This window comes from Elephas maximus, chromosome 13 (assembly GCF_024166365.1).
Source record: "Elephas maximus indicus isolate mEleMax1 chromosome 13, mEleMax1 primary haplotype, whole genome shotgun sequence".
NCBI classification, from domain to species: Eukaryota; Metazoa; Chordata; class Mammalia; order Proboscidea; family Elephantidae; genus Elephas; species Elephas maximus.
This window is the reverse complement of record NC_064831.1, coordinates 39547129-39556129: the sequence shown is the minus strand read 5'-3', so window position 1 is coordinate 39556129 and position 9001 is coordinate 39547129. Positions and strand designations below refer to the sequence as shown.

The following is a 9001-nucleotide window of genomic DNA, read 5'->3' as shown; positions in this document are numbered from 1 at the left end:
GTCATGTCTTCTCTCCAGGGTTAGAGATTAGATGAAGGTCACATCTTTTCTTCAAGATTAGAGATTAGGGGGATTGTTTAGACTTATGTCTCAAGGCTAGTTTGCAAAGATTAACTATGTTATTTTCTTCTATCACAGCATGCTAAGTCAAAGTCGACTTCAAGGTTGTTTACATTATTCACATACTTCACATACTTCTAAGTTCAGAAACTCTAAATAATTTTCTAATGATTTATAGGTTTCACTTGCTTCGGCAGCACGTATAAAATTGGAATAATACAGAAAAGATTAGCATGACCCCTGCACAAGGATGACACACAAATTCGTGAAGCATTCCATATTTTGGGGGGGAACACTGGAGGCCTAGTGGCTAAGTGTTTCAGATGCTAACCAAAAGGCTGGCAGTTCAAATTCACCAGGCACTCCTTGGAAACTCTGTGGGACAGTTCTACTGTGTCCTCTAGGGTCGCTATAAGTTGGAATCAGCTTGATGGCAATGGGCTTGGTTTTTTTTTTTTGATTTTAATAACTTATAGTTAATGTTAGAAAGCTTCAAGAAGGAAGACCATAAGTTCATATAATGAATGCTTATATAGATGGATTCTTAAAGCGTAATTGTGGCTTATACCTCATGCGAATTGACAGCCTTATGGAAACATACGGGAGTCTTCCAGCCAAATCCCGTAGTCAGAGAAGTTCCGAGCCCCCCAGAAATGAGTCTGCTGTAGTCAGTCATGGACAGGGAGCAGCCGTGGGGAGTGTGGCCTTGGTAAAGAAGCAGCAATGGAGTGGAGAGGGCAGAAGCTGGGCCTGGAGTCAGGGTCCACTGTGCACATTCACAGGCCGCTGCACACTGCCTCACGGGTAGCCTCAAAAGAGAGGCATTTAATTTGTTATTTAAGGTGTAAAATATACATCTTATCAGAAGGATTTTCATTAATCAACAAGGATAATTCAGAAGCCCCAGCCTGAGCTGCTGGAACAGGTAACTAATTCTAGAAGCTGCCAACGCAGAAGGACACCGCTCCGTGGACTCAGGGTCCAGTTTCCATAAAGAAACTGAAGGCAACCCTAGCACACTGAAGGGTATAGTTTCCTACCAGCATTTGTGATAAAATCACTTCAAGAATATCATTAAACCTCCAATGAATTTTCTTCTGATGACAGTTTCCTGGATCCTCTGAATAGGATTTGGGAGAGGAGTTTCCCTGGCCATATTCCAGAAAGTTCCCAAAGAGGAATTTCCTATGCCTCAGATCTCGTGAAAACAAGCAGAAAATTTCCAGGAATGCACCCTAGCTGAGCATAACGCTGCTAAAAACATTGCCCTTTTAATCTTCTTTTTCTCATATTTTTCATCTTGCCCAAATCAAGCCAAAATATAGTCTCTCATGAAATAAAGAAAACTATGACAGAACCTTTATTTTGTTGAAACCTGAGGAGGGTTGACTTATTTGTTCATTTTGACCACTGTCCTGCACCTACTTAGGGACTTGGCCTGAACTAAAAGGTGAAAATTTCTTTTTTCCTGGGAAACATAAGATCACTGTGCAATTCATGTGTCATTTTCCAGCCCTTAACATCTCTGTGACCACACTCAGGTCTCAGGACGTAGCTCCTGCTTCTCTCTCCTCCTCCACACAGTCCCAGGGAGCAGGTTGGAGAAGAGTGAAGAGATGGTGGGAGGGGGCAAGCAGACAATATCTGGTATGACTTCTATTTGTGCTCAACAAGAATGTAATGGCAGAAGGAGCTCAGTAGAAGGGAATACAACTGGACCCTTAGATCCCAAAGAAAAACTGTCCCAATTTCTCAACTCAGCTAAAGGCCAGCCTGTACAGCTGTGGTCCTGAGGCGTTATTCCGCTTAAAGGAATTGAGGTAGAAGGCTGACCAGAACTCTAACCAACGATTTAAGCCTTCAACTTAAAGGCATTTTTGCATTTAGTTCTACCTCTTGAAAGATGAATTATCTGGCCAAATTGTCATTTTAAAAATATATTTTTATTTATATAAGGACAGGTAATTTTTTATGATTAATATCTTGAAAGTAGTACTTATTTTTACTATATCTATAGAGCCAAAAAGTATTTTCCCTTTCATGGCATACCATTGTCTTTTGCAAAGGAGAAGGAGAGCAGAAATTTCACAGCATTTAATGCTCTTTTTTTAAAGCAGCTTTAAACCTTCCAAGTACTGCATAAAAAATGAATTTCAATCCTTCCCCATCATCTCAAATGTATTGGGATTGTGTGTGTGTGGGTGAAAGTGGAGGGGTGAGGAAAGGATGATGGCAAGGGAGAGCTTACCAGCCAGGAGGTCAGAAGCTATAAATATTTTGTGCAACAAACCAGAGGTCAAAGCCAATGCCGAAAGAGCCACAGAATTCCAGGTTGAGGGCCGACCTTGGAATGCTTGGAGTTTCTGTTCAGACATGCTTCTTTCCTCTCTTCCTCCCTCCCCTCAATCCCAGCCAGAAATTAGAGGCTTCAAACCATTTACTTAGGAGAATTTAAGAAATTCCACTAGTTCCTGGTTTTGACCAGATTAGAAAATACAGAAAAAGAAGAGTCTTAAAAAAATTATAGTTCTGGAGCTGTTGAACAAAATCAAGAAATGTAGAATAATAATAACACTTTAGCTCTTACACAGAGCTTTTCATCTTCAATGGATGCAAGAAACATAAACAAGTTTCACTGCAGTGCTATGAAGAAGGTGAGTAAATATTATTATCTCTGTTTCATGGTTGGAGGTCAGTCCATGGATGGCACAAACATTAAGTGCTCAACTACTAGATGAAAGGTTGATGGTTCAAACCCACACGAGAAGACAAGCCTAGCAATCTGCTCCAACTCTGCAAACATGGGGTCAACGTGAGTTGGCATCTACTCAAGGGCAGCTATCAACAGCAAACAATAGCTTGAGGAACTGAGACCAAGGCAAAGTAACCAGCCCACTGAGGCCAAAATGGAGATTTGGAAGATGACCTCATGGAATTTGCTGGGTATGGCTGGTCTGATCTTGCCTCCTATCTTTTTCCTCTGATGCCTAGACATGGCAGTTAGTTTAACTTTCTTTGGAATCCTCAGTTTAACAGCAGGCAGGCTCTGAAGTATATCTGCTCCTCATATGGGAAGCGGGATTGTGCAGTGGATGAGGGGACAGGCTTGGGAATGAGGCAGGACTGGGTTAGAATTTCACTTCTACCAGTTGCGTTGTGACCTTGACTATGATTCATTTTCCTCATTTATTAAATGGAGAGCCATTGCAGCTTGCTTTCCATCCTAACCACAGAAACCAAGGTTTTCTCTTCTGTCTTCCAGCCACTCCCCAAAGTTACCAGGACCCTGCCTCCTCCATTCTTCTTCTTTTCTCATTCTAAAGTCTATTAATTGGAAGGGAGGTGAGCGACCAGAATTAATTAGGCAGATCATTAAATACACAGAAGCCCAGGTCCCACCCCTGGAGAGTCTGATTCAGAAAGTGCCCTAGAATTGTATTTTACTATATTAATTTTTTAAAAAGCATCCCAGCTAATTCTGATACAGCCCACATCTGATGCAGTAACCAAGTCTCTCAGGACCCTCAGCTCCAGGGCTAAGGAACCTCTAGAAGGGTTTTCAGCACTACGCTGACCCCCCGTCTTCTCACCCACACCCCTACTCCCTCCTACAGAAACTCCTCATGCCACCACTAGCTCAGGAGCTAGTCGAGATCTGGTTTTCTTCTGAAACGTCAATGGGTACATCTAAGTGAGTCTGGTCATCTCTGAAGTCTAGCTCTTTCTGCCACTGTCCTCAGTGTGTTTAGTTTAATTGACCAGATAAAGTAGGCATTTATTGTCCTGGCCTGGAAACCTGCCACCATCATAACATTTCTATGGCATGTGAATTCTCAGTTTCAAACGTTTCATTTATGCATAATCCTTTGGAAGATAAACCCATCCACCAAGGCAGAAATTCTCAAAAGTACAAAAGCAGGTTCATTGCAACATTGGGGTTATATAGTCTTTTGGGATTTTGACACCCTATTTTATTAAAATTGATTTGTTAGGCTAGCCTCTAGTTAATCCTGTTTTCTTTATTGATAGCAATTTATGCCTCAATCTCAACTGAGTTTGATAATCCTATAGTAAAGCCCACCATATGCCAGATACTTGGAAGGCCCCGAGGAAAGAGATGGACAAGAAGTAATCTTCCCAGAAGGAGCCCTCCATCTCTCGAACCCAATTCACAATGAAAAGCTTGCTCTTCTTCTCTAATCTTTCTCTCTCTCTGTCCTCAAGAACCTCTTGAGTTCCACCTTTTTTTGCTGTCTTGTTTACTGTTTTGTGGTACATTCCATCTGAATCCCTCTACACCATGGACCAGCCTTTCCAAATCAATGCACCTCACTTCTAATCCTTATTCTCTTCTAGAATGTTGGATAGTGGAGGGAAGCAGAGTGATGCTAACTGATAATCCAGAAGAGGAAGGACTACAGAACAGAGGCATTGCTTTTGCAAGGGGAGGAGGCTCCTGTGTCAATCAAAGGACTTACGTGCACCTGAAAATAACCTTTACTTCTTTATTTGAATGTAATACAGTATATTTTCATTTAGCAAATAATTTTGAGTTCCTGTCTATGCTGGGCACAATCACAAACACCAGCGAACAAGGTTGAATGAGACAGTGCCTGCCCTCAAGGTGCTCACAGCCTAGGGAAGGAGAAACAGAAAAAACCACCAACTAAAATATGATCTTATAAGTATGCTGGAAAAAAGTGTGTATACACTGGGAAAACAGAGGAGGGAAGAATTAAGATAAGGGAGGAGAAAAACCATAGTGGATAGGATGCCACTTTGGGCAGAGACTTGAAACTTAAATTCATTAACAATGGAAAGGAATATAAACCCAAGGGAATGTATGAACAGTGATCTGGAAGCACAAAAAGGCTGGGAACACTGACCTCTCTCTTAAACCATTTGACCACCCAAGAAGCCACTTGAATAAAAGAAGCACAGAGCCTCTGAGAATATAAACACATTTAAATAATTTTTTCAAACTTTAATGTTTTAAAACCAATTTTCAGCATCACACTCAAATTCCAGAGAAATAATTTCAGTATTTCCACTTGAGGTCCTGCTTTAGTAATAATTATTAAATAATTACATGATCTAATTCCAACATTCCTCTGTCAGTTTGTCATACTGTGGTGGTTTGTGTGTTGCTATGATGCTGGAAGCTATGCCACTGGTATTTCAAATACCAGCAGTTGCTCATATGCAAGTTCAAGTTGAAGCTGAAGAAAATTAGAGCAAGTCCACAAAAAACAAAATACAACCTTGAGTATATCCCACCTGAATTTAGAGACCATCTCAAGAATAGATTTGGCACATTGAACACTAATGACTGAAGACCAGGTGAATTGTGGAATGACATCAAGGACATCATATATGAAGAAAGCAAGAGATCATTAAAAAGCAGGAAAGAAAGAAAAGACCAAAATGGATGTCAGAAGAGACTCTGAAATTTGCTCTTGAACATACAGTAGTTAAAGTGAACAGAAGAAATGATGAAGTAAAACAGCTGAACAGAAGCTTTCCAAGGGTGGCTCAAGAAGACAAAGCAAAGTGCTATAATGATATGTGCAAAGACCTGGAGATATAAAACCAAATGAGAAGAAGATGCTCAGCATTTCTAAAGCCGAAAGAACTAAAGAAAAAATTCAAGCCTTGAGTTCCAATATTGAAGGCTTCTAGGGGGAAGACACTGAACGACACAGGAAGCATCAAAAGAGGTTGGAAGGAATACACAGAATCACTGTACCAAAAAGAATTGGTTGACATTCAACCATTTCAGAACGTAGCATATGACCAAGACCAATGGTACTGAGAGAAGAAGTCCAAGCTGCGCTGAAGGCATTGGCGAAAAACAAAACTCCAGGAATTGAGGGAATACCAATTGAGATGTTTCAACAAAAAGATGCAACGCTGGAGATGCTCACTCATCTTGGCCAAGAAATTTGGAAGACATCTACCTGGCCAACCAACTGGAAAAGATCCATATTTATCCCCATCCCAAAGAAAGGCGATGCAACAGAATGTGGAAATTAGTAAACAATAATATTAATAGCACACACAAGTAAAATTTTGATGAAGATGATTCCAAAGTGGTTGCAGCAGTACATCTACAGGGAAATACCAGAAATTCAAGCCAGATTCAGAAGAGGACATGGAATGAGGGATATCATTGCTGACATCAGATGGATTTTGGCTGAAAGCAGAGAATATCAGAAAGTTGTTTACCTGTGTTTTATTGACTATGCAAAGGCATTCTACTATGTGGATCATAACAAATTATGAATGACACTGCAAAGAATGGGAATTCCAGAACACTTAATCGTGCTCATGAGGAACCTGTGCATAGATCAAGAAGCAGTCATTCTAACAGGACAAGTGTATATTGGGTGGTTTAAAGTCAGAAAAGCTATGTGTCAGGGTTGCATCCTTTTACTATACTTATTCAAACTGTATGCTGAGCAAATAATCTAAGAAGTTGCACTATATGAAGAGGAATGTGGCATCAAGATTAGATGAAGACTCATTAACAACCTGAGATATGCAGATGTCACAACCTTACTTGTTGAAAGTGAAGAGGACTTGAAGCACTTACAGATGAAGATCAAAGACCACAGCCTTCAGTATGGATTACAGCTCAACATAAAAAAAAAAAAAAAATCCTCACAACTGGACCAGTGATAAAAAGAGAAAATATTGATGTTATGAAGGATTTCACTTTACTTGGATTCACAATCAACAGCCATGCAAGCAGCAGTCAAGAAAACAAACGATGTATTGCATTGGGCAAATCTGCTACAAGAGATCTCTTAACGTGTTTAAAAGCAAAGATGTCACTTTGAGGACTGAGGTGAGCCTGACCCAAGCCATTGTATTTTCAATTGCCTCTTTTTTTTTTTTTTCACATGCAAGCAAAAGCTGGACAATGAATAAGAAAGACCGAAGAACGATTGATACCTTTGAATTACTGTGTTGGTAAAGAATATTATATATACCATGGACTGGTAGAAGAAAGAACAAATCTATTCAGGAAAAAGTACAGGCAGAATACTTCTTAGAAGCAAGGATGGCGAGATTTCGTCTCAAGTACTTTGGACATGTTATCAGGAGGGACCAGTCCCTGGAGAATGACATCTTGCTTGGTAAGGTAGAGGGTCAGCAAAAAAGAGGAAGACCCTCAAAAGATGGACTGACACTGGCTACAACAATGAGCTCAAGCATAACAATGATTGTGAGGATGGCACAGGATGAAGCAGTGTTTTGTTCTATCGTAGATGGGGTTGCAATGAGTCTGAACCTACTCAACCACACCTAACAACAACAACATGGTCCCATCAATAATTTTCTATAGCTTTTCATATCTTGTGATGTTCTTTGCTGTCATTTTTGTTGGCTATTCCTTACACTCACCTTAGAAGTTAGCATTTTTACTGGCATTTTATAGCTGAGGAAACAGGCATGAAAAGTTTTGGAGAATTTCTAAGTTTACAAAACAAGTATTATATAAGAATCAAACTAGAATTGCTTCATAATATATTCCAATACAGAAATATATTTCTGTATTCCTTAACATAGAAAACCTGTGTGAACAGATGGTTAGTTAAGAGTTAGAGGGTTGGACTTTAATTTTATTACTATTATAATCTCACTGAAAAAAAAAATCTCTTAACCTTCTTGAACTTATCTTTATAAGACGGGGCTATTAATGCTTGCTCTTGGTCCTCTTCCCAGATACACTGAAAATATAAAACCCCACCCATTGCCGGCAAGTCGATTCCAACTCACAGTGACCCTGTAGGAAAGAGTAGAACTGTCGCATAGGGTTTCCAAGGAGCAACTGGTGGATTCAAACTGCAGACTTTTTTATTAGCAGCCATAGCTCTTAATCGCTGTGCCACCAGGGTTTCCCTGAAAATATAAATGAGATATTATTGACGTGATGCTTTGTCTGCAGAAGCAAAGTAAAATATAAATACAAGGCATTATCTTTATCACTAGAAATGCAATAATACAGCTGTGCCACAGCATCAAGACTACCAGAGGCAAGATGAATAAAAAAAAAAAATTAAGATATGACTTCAAATATGAATAACAAACAGGTGAGAATTTGTATTGTTTTATTTTGAAGAACAACTAATCTTACTTGGGGCACTGGTGGCGTGGTGGATAAGTGCTTGGCTGCTAACCAAAAGGTCAGCATTTCGAATTCACTAGCTGCTCCTTGGAAACCCTATGGGGCAGTTCTTTTCTGACCTATAGGGTGGCTATGAGTCAGAGTCAACTCAATGGCAACAGGTTTGGTTTTTGGTTTTTAATCTTATTTATCTTTAAAAAAGAAAGAAAGAAAGCCTGTACTGCATTTGAAGCCTAGAAATCTGAAAGTGGGATCAGCTTGACTACCTACAAGTTATATGATCTTGGGTAGAACAGTTTCTCCTCAATTTCCAACCCTGTAATATAAAGACACACATTGTAAGGATTAAATGTGAGTGAAAACATTCCCTAAACCCAAAAGTTCTGTATAACGTAATTATTATATTGTACTTCATCAGTTTTGAAAGCAGACAACTTTAGAGGCAAAGAAACCGAGGCCCAAAGACAGGTGGAGAGTGGCAGAGCCTGAGTTAGAACCCAGGGCTCTTCTGTCCCAGCCCAGTGATCTAGCGTGGCTTGCTGCCTGCCTTTGTCTGATTATTCTGGGTTCTTAGCAAAGCAGAACAAAGTGAAGCCACTCTCGAGCAGGGTAATGCCACCATCTGAATTAGTAGTCCTTAAACAAGTTCTTCTCAGGTTGGCAGTGCCAGGAGTTTAATGATAGAAAATGGAGAAAAACAAACATTTAGTTGGGATACTTGGAAACAACCGTCCTTTTGTTTACCTGGATCTCCTTCATTCCGTAAATTATTTCTTTCGACCACCCCAGCTGACCTACTTCAGTTTACTT

The 9001-nt window shown here is 39.9% G+C and overlaps 1 pseudogene; it reads left to right on the top strand.

Annotated features, from left to right (window-relative positions):
* The first annotated feature begins 245 nt into the window (after window positions 1–245).
* Window positions 246–345, top strand: LOC126057522 (uncharacterized; annotated as a pseudogene).
* The last annotated feature ends 8656 nt before the right edge of the window (window positions 346–9001 follow it).